Source organism: Mustela putorius, unplaced genomic scaffold, assembly GCF_011764305.1.
Source record: "Mustela putorius furo isolate JIRA1106 unplaced genomic scaffold, ASM1176430v1.1 tig00003845_pilon_pilon_pilon, whole genome shotgun sequence".
Classification (NCBI taxonomy): domain Eukaryota; kingdom Metazoa; phylum Chordata; class Mammalia; order Carnivora; family Mustelidae; genus Mustela; species Mustela putorius.
In genome coordinates, this window is record NW_025421998.1 from 85,867,761 (window position 1) to 85,892,822 (window position 25,062).

At 50.6% G+C, this 25,062-nt stretch overlaps 1 protein-coding gene across 1 annotated transcript in view; it reads right to left on the reverse strand.

The window, feature by feature from the left end:
- The window catches only part of PODXL (podocalyxin like), a 49,303-nt gene that overhangs the window by 11,047 nt on the left and 13,194 nt on the right, over nucleotides 1-25,062 (reverse strand). The gene's annotated exons all lie outside the window — the stretch shown is intronic.

Below are 25,062 nucleotides of genomic sequence, written 5' to 3' on the forward strand. Positions count from 1 at the left end.
ATGTGCCCAGATTCTCTCAAGTTCAAGAGGCCTCTCTGGTCAACAAGAGTGAAGCAGAGGACATCAAGGGAGATTCTGCGGACGACTAGGACCAGGCCTGGCAATCCCGCGGCACGTGGAAGCCTGCGGCCAGTGCCCTGCTCCCTCCCCCCACCCCGCTCCAGGCGCACAGCCTTATTCTTTTCCATATGCCACCACAGAGGCGGCCACCAAGGTCCCCTCTGCCTCCTTCACCCCAGCTCCCAGCCACGTGACCCTGCAGAAGACTCAGCTTTTCTTTCTTTTTTTTTTTTTTTAAAGATTTTATTTATTCGTCAGACAAAAAGAGAGAGACAGAGCACAAGCAGGGGGAGGGGCAGAGGGACTCATGCCTACTGAATTGTCCTGTTGTAGGCATGACAAAAGAGCCATGCCTCTGTTCCCCAGGAAGTAAAATTTAGAAGGAGAAACTGAGAACCGTGACAAGACACAAATTGTTGGGTGGCTCAGTGGGTTAAAGCCTCTGCCTTCAGCTCAGGTCATGATCCCAGGGTCCTGGGATCGAGCCCCGCATCGGGCTCTCCGCTCAGCAGGGAGCCGCTTCCCTTCCTCTCTCTCTCTGCCTGCCTCTCTGCCTACTTGTGATCTGTCTGTCAAATAAATAAATAAAATCTTAAAAAAAAAAAAAGATTATATTTGGGGGGCACCTGGAGGGCTCAGTTGGTAGAGCCTGTGACTCTTGATCTCAGGGCCATATGTTCAAGCCCCACACTGGGGAAGAGCTTACTTTTTAAGACTATATTTTGGAGACAGAATCAACTATTAATGTATTCCTAAGTGAGGACGCGAGGGGAATCAGGATTGTTTCTGGTTTTCTGTTCAGAGCAGAAGGGAGAGAGTGGTGGGAAGAATGTAGTCGACCTTTACCATTTCTTTTTTTTTTTTTTTTTAAGATTTTATTTATTTGTCAGACAGAAAGAGAGAGATAGAGCACAAACCAGGGGAGGGTCAGAGGGAAAGAAGGCCCCCCATTGAGCAAGGAGGCTGATGCAGGACTTGTTCCCAGGACCCCGGGATCATGACTCCGCCAGAAGGCAGATGCCTAACCAACTGAGCCACCCAGGCGTCCCATGGACCTTTGTTCTTTGTAGCCAATCAGAACCTATGCCATTTTTCTCTATTTGTGGAACCCCCCACATAATAAAACGTTGATGACAGCAGTATGTCTCCTCCTTGCTCATTATAGGTACTGAGGGTGACAGATACTTCCTTTCCACCCTCCCTTGTGACTAGAGCACAAGCATGTGCTAAGCTGTCATGAACTAGACACTTCGATCCCAGCCACTGAGTGAAGAGGCAGTAGATGATGAGGAACTCTGATGGCGGTAACCATGACCTCATGCTCAAGGGCAAGCAGCGGTGGAGATGATGCTAGAGTATCCACAGCCAAAACTCCAGCACCAGGTGCTTGGCGCTGCTGAGCCGTACCGCCCTCTTTGGACCACTGCTATAGCCTAACTTGGGTGATTAAAAGTCGCCCTAAATGTGGTCTCCAGCAATCCCTGTTCCTCCATAAGCAACACAGTAACCCAGTATATTTCACACATGCATGTGCACACACACACACAAACACACAACTTTGCTACTGAAAAGCAGAAATTTATGTCAGGAGTGGTTGTAAGCAACAGGACTTCAAGGATTCATTTTGGGGCTTACTGGGGTTAAAGGCAGAATTCTGCAAGTATGAGAGGACACGACTCTAGTGTCCTATGGCATCTTGTGGAGAAGCAGTCACATTATCATCTGTCATCTGGAATGAAATGTCCATGAAGTGGCTTGGGTATTCGCTGACAAGAGTAGGAAGGGCATGCATAAAAGGACGTGTGTTAAAAAATCAATGTATGGGGGAGGAGGTCGGAGTTGGATGGCTCAGTAAGTTAAGCCTCTATCTTCAGTTCAGGTCATGGTCTCAGGGTCCTGGGATCAAGCCCCTAATTAGGCTCTCTGCTCAGCAGGGATCCTGCTTTCCCCTCCGTCTCTCTTCCTGCCTCTCTGTCTACTTGTGATCTGTCAAATAAATAAATAAAAACTTAAAAAAAAAAAATATGTACCAGGGGCGCCTGGGTGGCTCAGTTGGTTAAGCGTCAGACTCTTGGTTTCGGCTCGAGTCATGATCTCGGGCTCCTGGGGTTGAGCCCCGCATCAGGCTCCCTGCTCAGCGGGGAGTCTGCTTCAGATTCCTTCCTCACGTCCCTCCCCCAACTCATTCTCTTTCTAAATAAACAAATAATCTTTAAAAAAATCACTTAAAAAAATCAATGTACCATTATGGTTTGTCAGTGGTTTTTCCTTCTTAGCAGTCATAAAATAGCAGTGCTCCCTCTCACTGGGCATACTTTTTTGACAAAAGAGATTGCTGAGGGAAATACCAGCACATTTGAGTAATTAGGGAATGTGGAATAGGGTGGTTACTTCGCACTATGGTGAACAGCTTAAAACAGGGTTCCTAAAACCCCAGAATTACTGACATTATTTGGGCTAGGATGTTTATTTGTTATGGGAGGTTGTATGCATCGTAGGATATTTAACAATATCCCTGGTCTCTATCCAGCAGATGTGAGGAACATATACACACGTCTCTCCCCAGTTGTGAAAAACAAAAATATCTTTATATATTGCCAAATATCCCCTAGAAGAGATAAAAATCTCTTTCTTTAAGCCAATGAAAACTGGCTTAAAGAAAGAGAATAATGTTCAAGCCTTATAGTGGGCATAGACCTCACTTTAGAAAAAGAACAAATTCTCATTCTTAAATCCTCCTATCCAAGCACAGACTGAGGGGCACCTGGGTGGCTCAGTGGGTTGAGCCTCTGCCTTCGGCTCAGGTCATGATCTCAGGGTCCTGGGATCCAGCCCTGCATCAGGCTCTCTGCTCAGCAGGGAGCCTGCTTCCTCCCCTCTATCTCTGCCTGACTCTCTGCCTACTTGTGATCTCTGTCTGTCAAATAAATAAATAAAATATTTAAAAACAAACAAACTTTCTTTTAAAATGGGGCAGGGTGTGCCTGGGTGGCTCAGTGGGTTAAAGCCTCTGCCTTCGGCTCAGGTCATGATCCCAGGATCCTGGGATGGAGCCCTGCATCGGGCTCTCTGCTCAGCAGGGAGCCTGCTTCCTCCCCTCTCTCTCTGCCTGCCTCTCTGCCTACTTGTGATCTCTGTCAAATCAATAAATAAAATCTTTAGAAAAAAAAAAAAAAAAAGAAAAGGCAGACTGAAAACCTGAGACTTTCTGAGACTATAGTAAAGGAATCTTACTGTTTGCAGCCGGAGAGCAGAGAAGACCAAAAGACAAAAGGAGAAGTTTGATCCCATGAGTTGCCAAATTACAGTGTTAGTTTAATTCACAGCTTCACCAGGTCTTTTATGTGAAAAAGGGGCCTTGGGAATTGGAATGGTGACATATGAGAAAATGCAGATGAACCCCAGTATCTGGAAGTCTCAGTCTGCAACAGAACTCATCGCTGGTACCCTGAGCTGCTGTTCTCCTGTCTGCTGCGGCAGCTCCCACCTTGCTTGAAAACGCTGCCATAGGCTCACCTGAGCTCAAGGACACAGAAAGCCACATCTCCTCACCTCTTCAAACCTTCACCTTTTCCAAACCTGTAACAACAGTCAGACTCCAGTACGCCCCGGAAAGTCAAATACAGAGTCTGCCCCAGGAGAAGGCTTACACACAGAAGCGTCTGGCACGATTCTAGCAAACACGTGTGGTTATACAATTGGAGTGTGCTAGATCAAGGATGGGAAGCAGAGCAGGCTGAATTTATCAACATGGGTCTGCATACGAGAGAGTTTGGCGTCAATGTGCTGACTTAAGCAGTTAGAAGTACAAGTTCTCCACGTTTTCTTCGTTGGTGAACTGAAACCTGCACTCAGTGGTAGTCTGCCTTAAGTACAGTTAAGTTCCCCCAAATTTCCTGGAATAACGAGTAAGACGAAATCCGAAATCTTAAGAGAGCAAGAAGTGTTAGAACGGGGGAGTATCACGGCAGCGCCTGGGTGCCTTCGTTGGTTAAGCCGCCTCACTCTCGGTTTCAGCTCGGGTCATGGTCTCGCGGTTGTGGGATGGAGCCCCACATTATGTTCTGCACTGGGCAACGGAGTCTGCTTCCGACGCCCTCTCCCTCTCCCTGTCCCTCCCCCACCCTGCTTGCATGTGCGCTTGCTCGCTCTCATTATGTTTCTCAAATAAGTAAATTTTCTTTTTTTAAAAAAAGAAGAAGAATCGGGACACCTGGGTGACTCAGTTGGTTGAGCGTCTGCCTTTGGCTTGGGTCATAATCCCAGGGTCCTGGGATCTGGTCCCGCATCAGGTTTCCTGCTCAGTGGGGAGTTTGTTTCTCCCTCTGCCTGCCGCTCCCCCTGCTTGTGCTCTCTCTCTGACAAATGGATAAATAAAATCTTAAAATAAATAAACAAATGGATAAATAAACAAATAAATGTCTATCATGTATAATCTGCTCACTTACACTTTTTCTGTTAGAAAAGCTCCAATGACACCTGCTTCACCGAGGCTTTAAAAAATACTGTATTTCATGAGTTCTAAGACGCACATCTGTTCAGGTCTGTGAAATGAGGATTTTTTTTTTTAAGATTTTATTTATTTAGTTGACAGACAGAGATCACAAGTAGGCAGAGAGGCAGGCAGAGAGAGAGGAAGAGAAGCAAGCCCCCTGCTGAGCAGAGAGCCAGATGTGGGGCTCAATCCCAGGACCCCGGGATCATGACCCGAGCCGAAAGCAGAGGCTTTAACCCACTGAGCCACCCACGCACCCCTGAGGATGTTTTATAAGTTACTATAGGTCCCATTTTGACAGTGGTCTTTTTTTTCTAAGTGGTTTATAAAATAATGGATCATCTTACCATTCATTGATAGTATCTTGGATTTGATTAAATTTGGGATATTATTTTTTTTTCTAAAGATTTTATTTATTTACTTGATAGACAGGGAGAGCGAACGAGAGCGGGAACACAAGCAGGCGGAGTGGGGGAGGGAGAAACAGGCTTCCACCGAGCAGAGAGCCCGATGCGGGGCTTGATCCCAGGACCCTGGGATCATGACCTGAGCCGAAGGTAGAGGCTTAACGACTGAGCCACCCAGGCCCCCCGAATCTGGGATATTGTTGAGGAGACCAGTAGCATATCCTAAGAGAACACTGCGGCTGTTCTTCATTGCCAGGTGTGCTATAGGCGGTAACGTGGATTCCAGTGGGGATGGACACTAGGTTCCTTGGGTAGCAGTACAGGCAAGAACAGAATTCCATTTCTAGGAAAAGAGGTGGGCTAGTAATGCCATACTGGATGGCAGGGCCTGCATGGTAATCAGAATAACCTAACGAAAGGCATTTCGGACACGGGCTAATAACCGCGTGTTCTTCAGGAGAAGCCCACTACCATCCCACCTCAAGGCTCAGCAACCTGTGACCTGGGTCAAGTCACCACAGTGGACGACACAACCGGCCGCACATCCAATTCCCAGAACTGAATCTTTCCACAGGTACATTGAACGAAATATGTATTTGTTTCCAAGGCTGCTGTGTCAAATGACCAAAACCTGGGTGGCTTAAGACAACATAAATGTATTCTATCATGGTTCTAGAGTCTAGAAATTCAAAATCGGTAGGGCCATGCTTCCTCTGAAGGCACTCGGGGACAATCTGTCTTTGCATCTTTGCAGCAATCTTCGGTATCCCTGGCTTGCGGCTATATCCCTTCAATTTCAGGCTCCATCATCACAGAGCCTCTCCCCCGCGTGTCTCCCCTTTTAGAAGAATGCTAGTCTTTGCATATAGGGTTCCCCCGACCCCGCACGACCTAACCCAGGATGACTGTAACTTGATTATATCTGCAAAGTCCCTATTTCCAAATGAAGTCACATTCACTGGCACTAAACACTGGGGATTAGGGCTTGAACACATCTTTCAGGGAGCACACTCTTCACCCTCCCAATCTGCTCTCCCACCCCCACTTCTTCACTATAAAAACCAGGGTTCTTCATTTCAAACATTAGAGATCAGTTCCGTCTGCCTCCAACAGAAAACAGAGCCCTGGGCGCACCTCCGTTGAGGAGTGGCTTTCCATGGTCTCCTCTGCAAATGGGCTCTGTGCCTAGCATCCCTGTCCCCGCCACCCACGAGCACACGCCCGGGCTTCTGCCAGCCCACGACTACAGCGGCCGCCCACAGCTATTACTGGCGCCGCCTGGGCTCCACTTCCAGTAACAGCTCCTGCGGAAGTGCACAGTGTCCCGGGGAAGCCATCCCTCACCACCCCGGTTTCCCCAAGGCCGATCGGATTGCTGGCGTGCAAGCTTCTTTTTGGGGAAGTCTATTCTCTCATTCGTGGCTACAACATTAGAGTCCCCAGAAGGCGTGGACTCTCCCCACGCCTGCAGGAGCACGATCTCCTGTGACTTGGCTCCGGAAACCACGGGGAAGCAGCCTGGTGGCCAGCCTGGCAAAGCCAACACCGGGCCCCAATCCTGAGTCGCCACCACCAGCCACCAGGCTTCAGGAGCCACTAGGCTCCTCAGAGGCCCTCCCCTCCCCTCCCTTACCCTCCCCTCCCTGTAGACCAGGCAGGCTGCAGCGAGCAGAAACAGTTGGGTTCTTTTTTCTTTTCTTTTTCTTTTTTCTTTCTTTCTTTCTTTTTTTTTTCCCAGTTGGGTTCTTTTATATCAAAACAGCAAAACACCAAAAAGGAAGTTGAGAGAACCCCATTCTTTACTATCCAAGCCACACACAAGCAGTTACACCCTGTAACTGCATGCCTTCCACCAAGTGGAAAATAAACTCCAAGCACCCAGGAGAAAAGAATATTAATAATCATTTTGCTAATAGAATCACTTAAGATAGCTAAAGAATCACGCTTAGGGGGCACCTGGGTGGCTCAGTTGGTTAAGCACCTGCCTTCAGCTCAAGTCATGATCCTAGGGTCCTGGGATCGAGTCCCGCATCCAGGGAGCCTGCTTCTCCCTCTCCTCCCCACTTGAGCTCTCTCGCTATCTCTGTTACCATCTCTGGAGAAAAAAGCTACCTGATAGGCACAATGAATATCTCACCCATCTGATTATCAAGAGCAAGATAAAAGTGGGATGCCTGAGTGGCTCAGTCATTAATTGTCTGCTTTTGGCTCAGGTCCTGATCTCAGGGTCCTGGTATCCAGCCCCACATCAGATTCCCTGCTCAGGGAGAGCCTGCTTCTCCCTCTCCCACTCATGTACTCTCACTCTTTCAACTAAAATCTTGAAGAAGGAAAAAAAGTGTAAAGAGTGCGATAAAAATCCTTGCATTCCAGATCTATCTGAAGAAGTCCATCCAGGGGCGCCTGGGAGGCTCAGTGGGTTAAGCCTCTGCCTTCGGCTCAGGTCACATCTCAGGGTCGTAGGATCGAGCCCGGCATCGGGCTCTCTGCTCAGCAGGGAGCCTACACTTCCCCCACGGCCTGCCTCTCTGCCTACTTGTGATCTCTGCCAAATAAGTAAATAAAATCTTTAAAAAAAAAAGATATCCATCCATATGCCTCCTCCCTAAAGTTCCTTGCACTGATTCTCTATTCTTGTTTCTTCTAAGTTCTTAAGCTTCTCTCCCCAAATCATTAGCTTCTGCCTGTGAATCTGGCCAGATCCTCACCTCAATATAGCTTGCCTTCAAAAAAAACCTCCCCAAAACCAAACAACATCAACAACAAAAACTGACCATGAAATGTACCATTTAAAGCCCTCCCTGGGGGCACCTGGGTGGCTCAGTGGGTTAAGCCTCTGCTTTCGGCTCAGGTCATGATCTCAGGGTCCTGGGATCGAGTCCCGCATCGGGCTCTCTGCTCAGCCAGGAGCCTCCTTCCCCCTCTCTCTCTGCCTGCCTGTAATCTTTCTCTCTGTCAAATAAATAAATAAAATCATTTTTAAAAATAATAAAGCCCTCCCTGTTGGAAGAACTTTCTATCCTTACTATACCTCAGTGTCACCCCTAAACAGGGCTACCATCCCACATCAGTCCACTCCTGCCTGGCTCCAGCATAGTACATACATAAACCTAACCTGGCTTTATTCATGCCTCAGACAACTGATCACCGTGAACTACTTTCTTTGGGACCTTCGGGGAGGAGTTGACGGAAAGGCGGCGGTACGGCAGGAACAGGCCGCATTGCAATTTACGATGTGTCCTTCCTCAGGACCTGCTCAGATCTGGTCCTATATATACTCTTCAATTTCATAATGGAAAGCTGCAAACCCCCCCCATCCCATAGGAGGAATGAAGTAACAAAGATAAAAGGAGAAATTAGTGCAACAGAAAACAAAATACAATAGCAAGTATCAGCAAAGTCAAAAGGTATTTTCTCTTTCTTAATATAGGAAATTTATTTTTTTATTACTTATTTTTTCCTTAAGTAATCTCTACATCCACCATGGGGCTCAAACTCATTAACTCCAAGATCAAGAGTTGGATCCTCTAAGCTCCCCAGATGCCCCCAGACTTTCTTTAAAAACTAATAAAATAGTAAAGTCTTTGGTGAGGTTGATCAAAGGGAGAAATAACCCAGAATGCATAAATACAAAATATGAGGTATAAAAATAATAAAATATATTTATAGTACAAGCTATTATGAGCAATTGCTGATAAAACTGAAGCAGATTAAACGGACACATTCCTGAGGAAATACAACTCACCAGAGTGACTTAAGAAGAAATAGACATAATAATCTGTCCTATACACATAAAGAAATCGAGTTATTAGTTAACACCTTTCTCAGATAGGAAATCTAAGCCTGGGTTCAAGGGTCCAATAATTCTAGCCTTTTACGTGAACCTCTCTATAGCATAGTATCTTCTGCCTTAATATGTGTCTGTTAAAGGAACTAATTTTATATGCAGTGGTCAATCAACAAAACACAAGTACACGCCAAAGAAAAACTGATAAATTTGGCTTCATCAAAACGAAGAATCTGTGTGCATATAAACACACACACACACACACACACAAACAGGGGGTGCATGGGTGACTCCGTCAGTGAAGTGGCTGCCTTCAGCTCAGGTCATGACCCCAGGGTTCCTGGATCGCCCTGGAGCCCCACATCAAGCTCCCTGCTCAGTGGGGACCCTACTTCTCCTTCTACCCCCAGCTCATGGGCTCTCGTGCACTCTTTCTCTCTCTCTTTCAAATAAATAAAATCTTTTTTAAAAAGAGCCCCAGGTGGGCGCCTGGGTGGCTCAGTGGGTTAAGCCGCTGCCTTCGGCTCAGGTCATGATCTCGGGGTCCTGGGATCGAGGCCCGCATCGGGCTCTCTGCTCAGCAGGGAGCCTGCTTCCCTCTCTCTCTCTGCCTGCCTCTCTGTCTACTTGTGATCTCTCTCTGTCAAATAAATAAATAAAATCTTTAAAAAAAAAAAAAAAAAAAAGAGCCCCAGGACTTCCAGTTTCAGTCAACGAGAACAGAGAGCCAGAAAGAACACTGCTCCTACCCTTACACCAAGAAAAAAGCTGGAAAAAACAGAAAATTTATGACTTTTTTTGAACCACTGGAGAACTGAGATCATGGGCAAACAACTCTCCTGAAAAGTGGCAACTGGCAACCGCGGGGAGAAATGGGACACAAGCATTTGTGTGCACAGGACCAGTGTTTGGTAAGAAAATATGGTTGCTAAAGGCTGAGGATGGGCTACTGTGAAGCCTGGCGGGCTGCAGACACGGGAAGAGCCCCCCCACCCTGTGTAGGCTTTCTCCCGCCAGGAAACCCACCGGGAGCTCATGAGGATGCCTGGCGAGAACCCTGAGAAAGTTCTCCCGTGCGGCCGGCTAGGGGAAGAAAACAGTAGTCACTGCTGAAACGCCATACAGCCCCATGCCCACTAGGGGAAAACAGCCTTACTCCCCGGGAGAAGCTCAAAAAAATCTGTAGCCTGAGGAAGCTGGAGGAAACCCAACAAACCTGGGGAAGCAAAATGCCAGCCACCAATGAGACCCTGCCCAGATTCATCTCTCCTATTTCATCGAGGAAACAGAAGCATTAAACTGCAGGAGAGGGCGCCTGGGTGGTTCAGTGGGTTGACCCTCTGCCTTTGGCTCAGGTTGTGATCTCAGGGTTCTAGGATCGAGCTCCGCATCGGGCTCTCTGCTCAGCGGGGAGCCTGCTTCCTCCTCTCTCTGCCTGCCTCTCTGCCTGCTTAAATAAAATCTTTTTAAAAAAAAAATAAATAAACTGCAGGAGAAAGGCAAAAATCTTTTATCCAGAGGGTACGATGGAAACCCATTGCAGCTGGGAAAGGGAACAGGAAAAATAAAAAAGCCCTTCTCCCCTGGGGAGGGCAGGGATACGTGCTAAGTCCAGCGTAGCTTCTAGAAAAGAGGCTGGGCACCAATGACGGCCACACCCTCAAGCCCCAGGTTCCAGCGCCTTTTAAGAATCACGTTTATCAAAACATCAGAGAATGTCCTTCTCCCTGCTACTAACGCAAAGTGCTAGCGATAGCAAGTGTGACATAAATATAAGTTGGATAGGGGCGCCTGGGTGGCTCAGTAGGTTAAGCATCTGCCTTTGGCTGAGGTCATGATCCCAGGTTCCTGGGATGGAGCCTGGCATTGGGCTCCCCGCTCAGCAGGGAGCCTGCTTCTCCCTCTGCCTCTCCCCCAGCTCATCTTCTCCCTTGCTCTCTCTCTCTCTCTCTCTCTCTCAAATAAATAAAATCTTGGGGCGCCTGGGTGGCTCAGTGGGTTAAAGCCTCTGCCTTCAGCTCGGGTCATGATCCCAGGGTCCCGAGATCGAGCCCCGAGTTGGGCTCTCTGCTCAGCGGGGAGCCTGCTTTCCCCTTCTCTCTCTCTCTGCCTGCCTCTCTGCCTACTTGTGATCTCTGTCAAATACATAAATAAAATCTTTAAATAAATAAATAAATAAATAGAATCTTAAGGGAAAAAAAAAAAAAGATGAATACAGCTGGAGGGAATTGTGGTCCCAGCAGCATGAAGGAAGACTTACAGCCAAACAGGGAGGCAGACAGAGGGGTTACTGGGGGATTTGCAGCCTGTGGCGCAACAAGTTTAAAATGAAGGTCAACTCTTCACTGAATTAACACAAACCCTCACCCGGAAGACGCAGCAGAAGAAAAGCTGTGTGCTGGGCACACACCCATCCAGCCTTTGTCTCTGTGGATCTGCCTGTTCTGGACATTTCCCAGAAATGGAATCCTACAGTGAAGAGTCTCTCATGACTGGCTTTTTCCACTATAGTTTCCCCCAGGTTCAAGCAGGTGTCAGTCCTGTATTTCTTTTTATTGCTAAGTGACGACTCCATGTTGGGACAGACCACAGTTTGTTTATCTACTTATCAGTCGATGAACATTTAGGTCGTTCACCTTGTGGTCATTTGAATAAAGCTACTACGAACATGTGTGTCCAAGTTTCTGTGTAGACACAGGTTTTCATTCCTCTTGGATATGGACCCAGGACTGGAATTCCCAGATCATATGGTAACTCTGTATTTAGCATCAAGGAACTGCCAAACTGTTTTCAAAAGTGACTGCACCGTATTTCATGCCCACTTACCCACGAGCAGTGTATGAGGCCTCCAAGGTCTCCTCCTCCTCACCAACAACTGTTATCATCTGTCTGTTCCATTGCAGACATTCTACTGGGCATGACGGGGTATCCAGTTGTGGCTTTCATTTGTATTTCCCTAATGACTATCCAAACCCAGCAATATATTACAAGGATACTACATCATGATTAAGCAAGGTTCACCTCACGGCTGATTCAGTACTTGAAAAGCAATCAACCCAATCCACCATATTAACAAGAAAAGGAAAAACCATATGATCATCTCAATACGTGCAGAAAAATCACTTGACAAAATTAACCGTTCACTTATGATTTTTTAAAAAAATCTGAGCAAACTAGGAACAGAAGGGAATTCTCTTAACCTAATAAGTGATATCTGCAAATTAAGCCAGTAGCTAACATATTTCATGTGGAGAGACTGATGCTTCGCCCTTAAATTTGGGAACAAGGCAAGGATGTCCCTGTCACCGCTCCTACTGAACACCGTACTAGAAGCCCTAGCTAGTTCAGTAAGGTGGGGGGCACCCCTTAAATAACTTAAACTCAACAATACAGAGATAACTCAATTTTTTTAACATGCAAAAGATCTAGAAGAAGTTACCAAAGACGATATACAGGCAGCAAATAAGTATATAAAAAGATGTTCAATGTCATTAGGCAAATGCAAACTAGAACTACCCTGTAATGTCATTACAAGCCTTTTTTTTTTTTTTTAAAGATCTTATTTATTTATTTGACAGACAGAGATCACAAGTAGGCAGAGAGGCAGGCAGGGGGAGTGGGGAGAAGCAGGCTCCCTGCTGAGCAGAGAGCCCGATGCGGGACTCGATCCCAGGACCCTGCGATCATGACCTGAGCCGAAGGCAGCGGCTCAACCCACTGAGCCACCCAGGCACCCCTTACATGCCTCTTACCTGGCTAAAAACAGTCTGACAAGCTCACATGTTAAACAAGAACTCTTACACACTGCTAGTAAGAGTCCAAAACAGGACCACCACTTTGGAAAACAGTGGAGCAGTTTCTTTTAGTTAGGCGTACAATCACCGTAGAACTCAGCAAGCGTATTCTCCGTATGTACCCCCCAAACAACTGGAAACGTGTGGTCACTCAAAAACCCAGCTGCAAATGTTCATCACAGCTTTATCCATCATTGGCTGCAAACAACCAAGATATCCTTCAGCAAAGGAATGGATAAAACAAACTGTCATACATCCATACAAAGACTACTTCGCAATAAAAAGGAATGGACTGACTCACATTGCAGGGAGGAATCCAAAAGATAAAATGTTAAGTGAAAGAAGACACAAGACTACAAGTGTTTGAGGTCATTTATAGGTCATTATGGAAAAGGCAAAACTGTAGGAATAGAAAAGAGGTCACTAGTTGGAGGGAAAGAAGAAGTGACTTAGGACAATAGAACTGGTTTTGTTTTGTTTTGTTTTTTAAGTATCTCTACACCCAATGTGAGGCTTGAACTTACATCCTTGAGATCAAAAGACGCATGTTTCACCTACTAAACCAGCCGGGCAACCCCAGAACTATTCTATATAGTACTGAAGTGACGGACACAAGACTGTATTTGCTGAAACGCACAGAACTAAATACCCCAAGGAAATAACTTTACTTAGCACAAGTTCAGAAGAAAAACAAAAAACAGAGATATTAGGGAAATCCTAGGATGTAGCGAAGACTATGAAAATAAACTTAACTCTGTTGCAAATGTATAACATAGCCTCGGGATGGGGAAACACAGTTGACCAAAGTAACTGAAAAATACTTTATTGACTGGGTATTGTAAAGCTAAAAACAAAAAGAATAAACAGTGCTCTCAACAGGGTAAATCTCTTACCCAGAAGATTATGGGTTGTCAGTTAAACTTTAGAGGGAAGCCTGGGTGGCTCAGTTGATTGAGCGTCTGCCTTCAGCTCAGGTCATGGTCCCAGGGTCCTGGGATCGAGTCTAGCTTCAGGCTCCTTGCTCAGCAGGGAGCCTGCTTCTCCTTCTGCCTACCTCTCTCCCTGGTTGTGCGTACTCTCTTTCTCTCTCTGACAAATAAAATAAAAATAAAATAAATCTACTTTATGGGTATGCCAAGGTTGGTAAATAAGAAAATAAATGGTGAATAACGTAAGCCAGATTTCTCACTGTCACAGAAAGAAGTTGCAAATAAGCAAGAGCAGGTGGGGAGAAAGCTATGTGAGCTCTGTGATGTCGGATTAGTGACAGATGTCAGGATGAACGCATATGTTAACCCATGCATACAGACATATAAAGAAACACACAGACAGACAGGTGCACACATGAGTAAGTACAAACATGTATTTCTTAGGCTCTCCACTGAGAGGGTCTAGAAGCACTGACACACCAGTGATATCAAGGATCCCCAACCACTCTCCAAAAACCATTCTCCTTGGAAAAAATAGCTGGATTCTAGCACTGAGGAAGGGAAAGCACAAGATAAGCCTGGAACAGCTTGTAATGCCAGAAAGTAAAGAAGTGCTTAAAAAAAGAAGTGGGCCAAATCCAAAAAACCTAGGGAGCAAACTAATAGACATTTCCTAATGCCTATCGTTGTTGAATCACTGTGCTGTTCACCTAAAACCAATACAGAGTTGTACGACAACTCTACTTCCATGAAAAATAAATAACACAAAACCCCCAGTCTAATCATGGAAAACAAAACAAAACACCAGCAGACACACCTAAACTGAAGGGCCATTCTACAAAATATCCGGCTAGTACTCTTCAGACCAGCAAGATGACAGACAAGAGGGAAAGACAGAGTCACTGCCACTGGCTGGAAGAGACTAGTGAGACAGGCTGATGGAAGGCGATGGATTCTGGAGCAAAAAAGACCATCAAGGGGAAATAATGGTAAAACAGGAATCAAGTCTGTAGTGTAGTTAACAGTATTGTACAGTGTCGGTCCGTTGCGATACATGTACGGTGGCTGTGTAGGATGGTAGTATCAGGTGAAGTTGAGGGAAAGGTACATCAAACTCTACATCATCCTTGCCACTTTTTGGCAAATCTAAAATTACTTAAAAAGGGGGGCGCCTGGGTGGCTCCGTGGTTAAGCCTCTGCCTTCAGCTCGGGTCATGATCTCAGGGTCCTGGGATCGAGTCCCGCGTCAGGCTCTCTGCTTAGCAGAGAACCTGCTTCCTCCTCTCTCTCTCTTTCTCTCTGTCTACTTGTGATCTCTGTCAAATAAATAAATAAAATCTTAAAAAAAATAAAATTACTTAAAAAGCAAAGATTTTAAAAAAGAAACCAAAAGAAAAATGAAAAAGAATCAAAAGATAATTACAACATATTTAAGCATAAAAGATTTGTATCTAAAATATATTTCTTGGGGCACCTGGGTGGCTCAGTCAGTTAAGAGTCTGTCTGTTGGGCGCCTGGGTGGCTCAGTGGGTTAAGCCGCTGCCTTCGGCTCAGGTCATGATCTCAGAGTCCTGGGATCGAGTCCCGCATCGGGCTCTCTGCTCAGCGGAGAAGCCTGCTTCCCTCTCTCTCTCTGCCTGCCTCTCCATCTACTTGTGATTTCTCTCTGTCAAATAAATAAATAAAAAAAAAAAAAAAAAAAAAAAAAGAGTCTGTCTGCGTTGGGTTCCCTGATCGGCGGGAAACCTGCTTCTCCCTCTTCCACTCTCCCTGCTTGTGTTCCCTCTCTCGCTGTGTCTCTCTCTGTCAAATAAATAAAACCTTAAAAAAAATTATATATATATATATATATATATACATACACACACACACACACACACTAACTAAAAGAACAGGAATACTTAATATGATTTATATAATAGTTTTGAAACATTTTATTTACTTATTTATTTGACAGAGAGAGAGTACAAGCAGGGGGAGCAGCAGGCAGAGGGAAAGAGAGAGAATCAGGCTCCCCGCGGAGCAGGGAGCCCAACTCCAGGCTTGATCCCAGAACCCTGGGATCATGACCTGAGCCGAAGGCAGACACTTAACTGACTGCGCAACCCAGGCATCCCTATATGCTATTTTAATAGAGCTCAAAAATGGGCAAAGTGAAACCATATACTTTTAGAGTTGGAAACAGAGAATATATTAATACTCCACAGACAATTTAATACTCCTGTAGGACAACGGCTACTGCTAGAGGGCGAGAGGGAGGTACAGCAGGGCTCCGGGTCTCTCTCTGAAATGGGAAGAAGATGGGTAAGTACATTTGTCATTCTGGTAGCAGGAAGATTACAGATGAAGTCATGTGCAAGGGAAAAGTACCAAATTCTCATTTTGGAAAGGGGAATAGTGAACCTACCGGAAAATGGTTCTCGAACTTTAGTGACCATCAGAATCACCTAGAGGGCTTGTTAAAACCCCGAGAGCCAATCCCAGCCCCAGAGTTTCTGATTCAGCAGATCTGGGACACAGCATGAGAATTTTAGGGGTGCCTAAATTTAGGGTGCTCAGTGGGTTAAGCTTCTTCCTTCAGCTCAGGTCATGACCCCAGGGTCCTGGGATGACCCCTGGCCGGGTGCCCTGCTCAGCGGCAAGTCTGCTTTTCTCCCTGACTCTGCTCCTTGCCTGCCAGTCGGCTCGTGCTCTTTCTCTCGGTCTCTCTCCCGGTCACTCTCTCAAATAAATGAATAAAATCTTTAAAAAAAAAAAAAAAAAAAGAATTTAGACGTCTCACAAGTTCCTGGATGGTTCTGCTGCTGCAGGTCAGAGGACTGCACTGTGGAACCAACCGTACTAAAGAACGAAAGGATGAATGCCAAGTAGTTTTGGTGCCAAACAGGGACTTGGAAACATGATGTGAAAATTCAACCCATCAGCCAGCGTGTGGTTTCGCCCCGGCAGTTTCCTGCTCGCGCACGGAAAGGAGACAGTGGAGGCAGAGTCCATCTGGGAGCAGGGTTTGTAGGTGAGTACACCGGCGGGACAGGGTGCAAGGAACCGGATATCTGGGAGGTCAGAGTTACCGTGGTGGGGAGGGAAGGACAGGAGGGCAAGGTCAGACGGGGGCCACACGGAGGGAGGGATGCTGTCTTCGGTTCAAGCATTAGGTCCCAGCACCTGCACAAAGGATCTGGAAGGTAGAGAAACTGTGATCCAAGAATGCAATGCTTCAAGATTTCAGAGGTGGTGCAGCTTTTGGGGGGGGGGTGGTCACGGCCAGGGTGTGGAACAGGAATGACCCAGCGAAGTGGAGATGGGAAAAAGTCTCGAAAATGGGAGGCCAGGGTATCTCACTGTTCATACAAGTGGGTACGGAGGTCACCCAGAATCGGGGAGAGTGGGAGAGGGGGGGCTGCCGAAGAGGGCAGAGGTAACCGCAACCCGGAGAGACCCTGAATCGGGTCTGGAAAGAAAACGAGCAGGCGCTGGATGCTGTGCCAGCGAGACGCTATTCCTCCCTCCAACCGCCCGCACCACCCCGTGCGCTGTGGGGTCGCGGGGAGGAGAAGCCAGGCCTGCCTCCTCCCCTGGCGAGAGGAGAACACCGCTCCCAGCCTTTGGTGAGGGCCTGCTTCCTCCCATTCCTGGCTACTGACAGACCTGGGATGACTCGAGGCTATTAATAGCCGGAAAGGAAACTGGAAAGAATGCCCCAGGAAGAGGGCGTGAGGAGGGAGAGCAGGAAGGCAGGGGCCGGGGGCGAGGCCCGCCTGGACACCAGGGTCCACCCCTCCTTCCTTTGTTACCCCCGGCTCATCACCCCCGACTATACCTATCTCCGGGGAAATAACACCAAAAAGCTAGGGGGGGTGGGGGACAGGGAGTAAGATGGCAGAAACCAGGTGAGATGAGCTGGCGTCTTCCCGGATGGGTGGGATCAAAGAAAGCAGGCGGACCGGGAATCCAGAGATCTGAGCTCTCTGGTCCCGGCTCTGCCTCGGATCCCCCATGGCCTTCGCCCCCACGGAGCGCGTCTGTTAAAAGGACAGGATTTCTCAGGTGGAGGCGCTCTCCTAAGCATGACCTAGGTTAAGTCCACCTTTGCTGGGACGACAGAGCCACCCTAACCGGCCCCTTTGGAGGCCTTGCTCTGGGCGTCCTTTTCCAAGAACAGACAGACCTCGAAACTCCCGTTGCCGTCTGTGCCACCTGTCCTGAGCCTCTCCCCTCTCCCAGGAGCCCGATGCTACCGCAGGTGCAGCCTGGCTGAAGTCTGAGCCCCCGCCAGCGCGCTAGAGCCCACCTCTCTCGGACCCCCGATCCCGCTGCCCAGGCTGCATGGGCCCGCTTACCGCCAGGCGCCGGGGGAGTCGCTGGGACGTAGGGCGATGTGGGGCGAATGGGGAGCTTTAGGGGCATGCAGACCCACACTCCGACACCCTCTCTCTACACCACATTCACTCCTTGCTCTCCCTGCCGCGCCCCCATGATGTCCCCACCTCTGTGCTTCGGGGCACCTGTCATTCCATGTGGGCCTTCGCAAGGCCCCTTCCTCACTCCATCCCGTCATCCGTCCCTGTCTCCCACTGAGCTGGGCGCGCACTGCCTTCCGCCAAGAGGTCCTTCTGGATGCTGCCCTCGGCCCCCACGTGGCTGCTATCCTTGGAGGCTGTTTGCTCTGATGGTCTGCTCACCTGTCCTGTGTCCATGCCTTCTAAATGCTGTGGCTTTCGGAATGCCCGTCTCCACCCCCCATCCCCCGCAAGGTCCTAAACAGGTGTTGGTGGGGATGGGGAGGGCGGGGAAGCCTGACGTGGGTGAAGAGCCCCAGCGAGGGGCTTATGGGCAAGAGGACGGCGGCTGCGAAAGGTCAGAGCGAAGCTGACTCCTCTCACCCCGACCCACCAGCTTCATCCCTCTCCCCAGGCGTGCAGTGGGCGCCGGGGGAAGCCTACCCTCTCTGTGCCTGGGGTCCTGGATTAGTTTCCTCTGGCTGCTGTAGCAAATCCCCGCAAACTGGGTGATTTAAGGTACCGCAGGCCTTCACTCCCTCTGCAGGCTCCAAGAAGGACCCCTCTCCCCAACCCCCCGGACCACCCCCTCCCCGCGCCCCTTGAAGCCACTAGGGGCTAAGGGCATTCCTGGGCCAATCCCTGCCTCCTGGTCCTGCTGCTGCCGCCTCTTCTCTGGGTCTCCTATAAGGAAATCTGCTGTTGGACTTAGGGTCCACCCAGGTATTCTCACCTTAAGATCCCAAACTTAATTATAGCAGAGACCCTTTATCCAAATAAGGTGATAAGCACAGGTTTGAGAATTCCAAGTGCCTTTTTTTTTTTTTTTTGGCGGGGAGGGGGAGCGGGGGGGAGTGGTCTCTGGGGCTGTTCTCTATACCCCTCCAAACCGCCCGCTCCTTGGGCCCAAAATGCATCTGGTCAACTGAGGGGTGCTCCGGACTGACTGGCTGTGTCCCCCACCCCAAAGTCATCGGTTGAAGCCCTACCCACCCCATGGGATGGTACTGGGTGGGGGTTGGGGGGCTTTGGGAGACAATCAGGATTAGATGAGGTCATGAGGAAGAGACCAGTGCTTCGCCTCTCTTTGTCATGTGAGGACACAGAACATGGCCATCTAGAAGCCAGGAGAAGGGCCCTCACTACAACCCGACCCTGCAGATCGCGGACTTCCCGGCCTCCAGGACTGTGAGAAAGAAATGTCTGTTGCCGAAGCCCCCCGGGCTGTGGTACTTTGTTGTGGCGGCTCACACTAGGACGAGGGGCTGGGGGTGAAGTTAAGAAGAACAGAGAACAGAAATGGCAGGAAGGGCTGCTCCTGCTGTCTGGGGAAGGGCAGGGTCCGCGTGCCCTCCCCAGCCCACTGGGGCAGGGTGGTGAGGCAGACGTGCGGCCACGGGTCCTGGTCCACCCTCCCTGCCCCTCCTCCGGGTCCCCACGGTTCTGTGGGCCCCGCTAGGAGCCTGTCTTCTTGGTGCCTCTTGACGGCAGGACGGTACCCCAAGGGGTTATCAGGCCTGGCTCCTCAGCACCGGCTCCCCCAAAGGGGCCCAGGGCTGCCCCCTCAGGGGAGATAATTCCGGGCATTCTTCAAATCTAGAATTGTTCTGCCCTTATCAGCTTGTTTCAGCTGGCCTGCCCCGACACTCGCGCTCAGGGTGGGGCCCTGTCTGGCTGTTTCCCTGGGCAGGAGGCTGCCACTGTCCAGCCTGGAGGTCTCGCCGCGAAGGAGAAAGGCGGACTTCACGTGGTTATACTCCTCCCCGCAGGGGGAGGCACCACGGCCAGAGGACCCCATGCCACCTCTTCTGCCCCAAGCCAGCAGATCTCTCTTCTTTCCCCTCCCCTACACCAGGAGTGCAACCCAGAGCCAGAGGGTAGCCAGCTCCTGCCTACACCCAGCCCGGCCCAGTCCCACTGTGACCCCTGTCCCCTCCCCGCCAGGCCAGCAGTACAGGCTGGTGCCTGAGGGCACGCACTCAGGGGCCGGGCATCTGGATCCCGGTCCCCATTCCCCCGCACGCTGGTTGTGCGCCAGGCAAGTGTCTCACTCTGTTCCTCATCTGTCCCAAGTGAAGAGGAGCGTAATCATAGTAACTAAATCTCTGCAAGTATTCAGAGCAGAGTGCACATAGAAAGTGCTCGATTAACATTAGCAAAGATTATATTCTAAGGGACCCTGGGGTCATGCCCACACCCTGACTCCCTGTGACAGAGCCACGCCATTAGCCTCTGGGGATACTGGCCCCTCTAAGGCTTTGACACAGGGGAGGAGGCTGGCAGCCTCCAGGTCCGCCCTGACAGCACGCGCAGGCTGTAGTCTCTCTCACCGGGTAAGGCCGGGCAGCCCAAGCCTCTTCCCTTCAAGCCAGCCGGGCTCTGGCACCGGCAGGCAGGGGACCAGCAGGGAGATGCCGGGTGTGCCCAGCTCTCCCAGGCCTGCGTTTCCTCCTCAGTGAACCCAAACGACATCCCTTCTGCCTCTCTCCCCATCCACGCCCCCTTGAGGGGTGTGGGCAAAGGTGGTCAGAGTCTGGTTGGGGGTCTGCCCCTGGAAGACGGTTGGGGACTCACACACCGAAATGTACTGACCACCTGCTGAGGCCCCAGGGCCTTTCACGTGGTATCGACGCCTAATGCTGGAAAACTCTAGCAGTTTCTGCGGATCAACCGAGGTCAGAAGAGGTAACCTGTTCAACACCACAGAGTGCGAGGGGTCGGGGGCTTGGCGCAGTCAGACCGAGGACGGGCATTCTTCCCAGGGCCTGCTGTGGTGCCGAGGAAGACCAGCAGGGTCTTCCGAGTCTTAGCTGAGGACTAGGCCAAGCCGCTTGAATTTCTTGGGCCTTGCTCTCCATTTGCAGAATAACGACACTGTGGGTGCCGGCCTGGGTGGCTCAGTCCTTGGGCGTCTGCCTCCGTCTCAGGTCATGACCCCCGGGGTCCTGTGATCGAGCCCTGCATCAGGCTCCCCGCTCTATGGGAGTCTGCTTCTCCTTCTCCCTCTCCCCCTCCCCCTGCTCGTGTTCCCTCTCTCCTCATCTTTCTCTGTCAAATAAATAAATAAAATCTTTAAAAAGATAACACTTAAAAAATAAAAAAAAAAGAACAGAGTCATCTTGCCACAGTAACGTCTAATGGGTCATTAGCAGGCTTTCCCTCAACGGCCACTACGCTTCACTATAGCCGGAAAAGCACGCACAGCGGTCGGTCCGTGAGTGCCCGGGTGTGGCCGGGCCCCAGCACAACTGTATTTACACAAGCTGGCGGTAGAGCTGCGGTCTGTGGACCCCTGGTGTCCATGAGCCTCCTGGGTCTGGGGCGGGGTGCCCAGGTCTGCAGCCCACTGTGGACAGGAGGCTGTGATCTCCCCGAAGGATCCGATGAGAGCCGCCTGCACCCAGCAGACTAGCAGAAACCAAACCTGTGATGGCAAACTGGCAAAAAGAATTTGCAGCGCGTGCCACCAAAAGTAACACCTGAATTGCTGCCTACTCAAAGAACAAAACAGAAAAAATCGGAGACAGCCCTGTCCTGGCAGGGTCCCCTTGCATCCGGAGCTCACACAGCACCCATCCCCAGCAGGTGCTGGCCATGTTCCCGAGCCTGGGGCCACCCAGCCCCGGGCCCCCTCTGATCCCTGCAGGAATGGCCAGGGCAGAAGACAGCCTACAGACACGCGGATCAGGGCACCTACCTCCCTTCCCTTCCGCTTCTCCTCCGGGCTGGTTGCTCCTGGTCCACAGAGCCTCTCTCCCTGGGCCACCCCCTGAACTGTCTGGGGTTTGGGCTGCAGAGGTGAGTCAGGAGACCCTCAGAGAACAGCTCCTCCTTTATCTTCACAGTGTTTCATTGAGGAATTACACACGTTCAGAGAACTGCACACGTCACAGGCGTCAACAGATCACAACCCCGGCCCCAGATCACCCACCGAACAGGATGTCTGATCCTGGAAGCCCGCTGTTCCCTTCCAGCCACTCTCCATCCCCAAGGGTAAGTTCTCCTCTGACTTAAATATCCCGGGCTAGTGGTGTGTCTATCAATAGCCTCACACACCACTGACCAATGTTTGCGCCTGGCTTCTATCCCTGGACGTTCTATTTGCACGATTCATCCTTCTCGTGTTCTGACTGTTCTGGCACGTGGACATCCCATAATGGGCTTACCCTCCTCTACTGCTGGTGGGCACGCGGGTGACTCACGGCACAGGGCCAATCCGCACGAGCTCAGTGCAGTCCATGCCTTTGCACAGAGCGGTGTGCAGGGGCAGGGCCCTATGGGCAGGGCCATTGTCACAAGTCCTGCAGAGTGTGGGGAGAGAGAGGAGCCAGCAGGGCTAGCCCTAGGCCCCGGGGCCTGAGCTTCCCCATCTCCTGTTCAGATGCTGCACCCAGAGGGAATCTCCCCGCTGCTTGGGCATCCCAGACCCACACCTGGGCTGTCACTCCCATCTAGAGCAATGCTACTCTCTCCTTCCCTAGGGGACCAGCCACGGGAGGCCTTAGTTTGCACACCATTCACAGAAGGGTGGCTCTAATGATGGCACATCCACACCCCACCCTCATCAGAAGCTCTCCAGGTGGGGGTCAGAAGGTAGAACCCCCCACCCCGACCCTGTACAGGACTGAGCTCCTCAGCAGGAAGCTTCTAAAAACATTCTTTGGATTACTCATTATTCTCATTCTGCGGCTGAAGGCAGAGAGGTAAGAGGAGAGCCTGGAATTCAGTCAACTGTGCTACCAAGACGGCAGCCCCACCTCTGCCCAAGCCCCCACGGCCCCCCCACCCCCACCCTGGTTCCTCTCCCTACCCATGCAGAGGTCCCTGTCCTGGGCCTGCTACGAGCCTCTGAGCCACCTGTCATGGCTGTTCCTGATGAGACGAGCACGCACATGCTGACCCCTGGAGGTTTGGGGCAGGGGCTTCAGGCTTCATGTGAGGGCAGCGAGGGCAGCCAGCCAGGCCAGGAAAGGGGCCGGGGCTCTTCCTGAGCTGGAAAGACAGTCCAGCCTCCTTAAAACAATACCTTTCCCAGGGCCTCCTAATCCCTCCGGCCGCTGCAGACCATGTGAATCCTGGTCTGTGTGAGCCGGCAGCGTGCCCGGGAGCTACCAACCAACAGGCCAGCGAGCAGGCAGGGGTGATCCCCAGCCAGCCGAGCTCACCTCGCCTGCCAGAGTCAGGAAGGGCTCCCGTGCAAAGGTCAGGACAACAGGACAGCATCCTGGGGAGGACACAGAGTGCCCTTTGGCCTGTCTTTAGTACCGGCTTCGGGGACCCTCTGTGTGAGGCCCAAGAAGCCCCCACAACAGGAAGACTGAGCTCTGGGGCCTCGGGCTCCTTGTCACTCCAGGGAGAGAGGAGTTACCTGGGGACAAAAGGAACACTCAAAAAATGTATATGCTTTGGGGGGAAATGTCAAAATATTCCAAGTCTGCAGAGGACCGGGTCTGGTCGGAGGAGAAGCCAGACTGACAACCTTGCCAACGCCTCCCATATGCCGGAGAGGCCAAAGTCAGCGCCAGGGCCACACGGGAAAGCAGGGCAGAGCGCTGTGGGTCCCACTGGGCTCACGGCCAGCCTGAGACCATGGGCCACGAGTACGTGCTTCCTCTCTCCGAACACGGTGGCGTGTTCTACAAACCCACCCATCAAAACCAGCTTATCACATCCCTCGAGCTTTTATCTAGCACTTAACGGAAGCCTTATCATATGGGCCAGACACTGCACTGAGAGCTCTCTGTTGGGTGAGCCCACTGGTGTCTCCCACACCCTCTGTGACAGTCTCATCACTGGGCTCCTTGCAGAGCAGGCGGGAAGGGCTGGGGCGGGGGTGCGGGGGTAGGAACAGAATCGGTTGGGGCTGTCCATGGAGGCAAGGGCCCAATGATGACAACAAAACACTGTCTAGGGCTCCCACATGCCCGCACAACTTTGCAACTGACCCCACCGCTTCCCCCGGGACACCTACTGTTCTCTAAGCGCCCGGGCACACACAGACTTCCCGCCAAAGCAAGCGCACACTTGGCACCCGACTCTTCCCTTCGTGGTCAGTTCAAAAACAACCTTGTAAATATTTTTCCGAGGGAGCGCGTTGTCATTCCCACGCCACCTTCCCCATCCCGAAACCATGAAAATAACCAGATGTGTACAGATTTCTCCACGGCCCTTGGAAACCTCCACCAGGGCCCGGTCTCCCCGCTCCAGACGGGAAACAAACAAGAGCCAGAAGCCAGAGGGAAGTCCCGCATAGAAGGTGGGACAGCTGCCTCTGGGAGCGGAATGAGAAAGTTCTGGGCGACAGGGCCTGTGAATTTCCCCGGGAATGACCGGTTTCCGCCTGCTGGAAGCTGAAGCAGAGCCTTCCAAATTTCCAAACTACTTTTTTCCCCTGCCCTGGAGAGAACTCTCCCCTTCCAGGAATAACACCTGCGTCCTTCTCACTGCAGAATGATCCGTGTCAGGACATGCCCCCTCCGTCTCACGGGAAACCCCACTTACTCCGCAAAGCAAGTTAAAAATAAAGCCCAAACTCCATCACCCAAGACCCCCTGCTTGGCCCTAAGAAGTAGGGAAAGAAGCATGACGACTCCGCGGTCAAGCTCAAAATCTACACCTCTTTGGTGTTTAAGGACCAAGGCGGGCCGCTTGCCTGTGGGGACCAGGGGGTCTGGCGGGGGGGGGGGGGTGTTGCTGCAAAAGAAACAAACGAACCTCATGAACAAACAGAGTTAAACAATTGAGGGCTAGCTCTCTCGGTCCCCCCACCACCGAGGCCTACAGTGCGGGGAAAGTTAAAAGCCGCGTTCCTTTCAAGCAAAGCCAAGTTGTCCCCGTGTCTGAGATGTTCGAGCTCGTCAAGGAAGCACCGCTTCCTATGGGCTCCGCCTAGGGAAGTGAGTGAACCACGAATCCCAGAGCCGGCCTGGTTGGAGCCAGGTGTCCAAACAGCTGAAAATTCATCCTCGAAAAGTAGTCGAAGAGGCTTGGATGACATCAGAGTGGACACAGAAGGTGGGGGTGCGCCAAGACACACACACACACACACACATACACACACACACACACACACACACACATTTCAGAGCTCT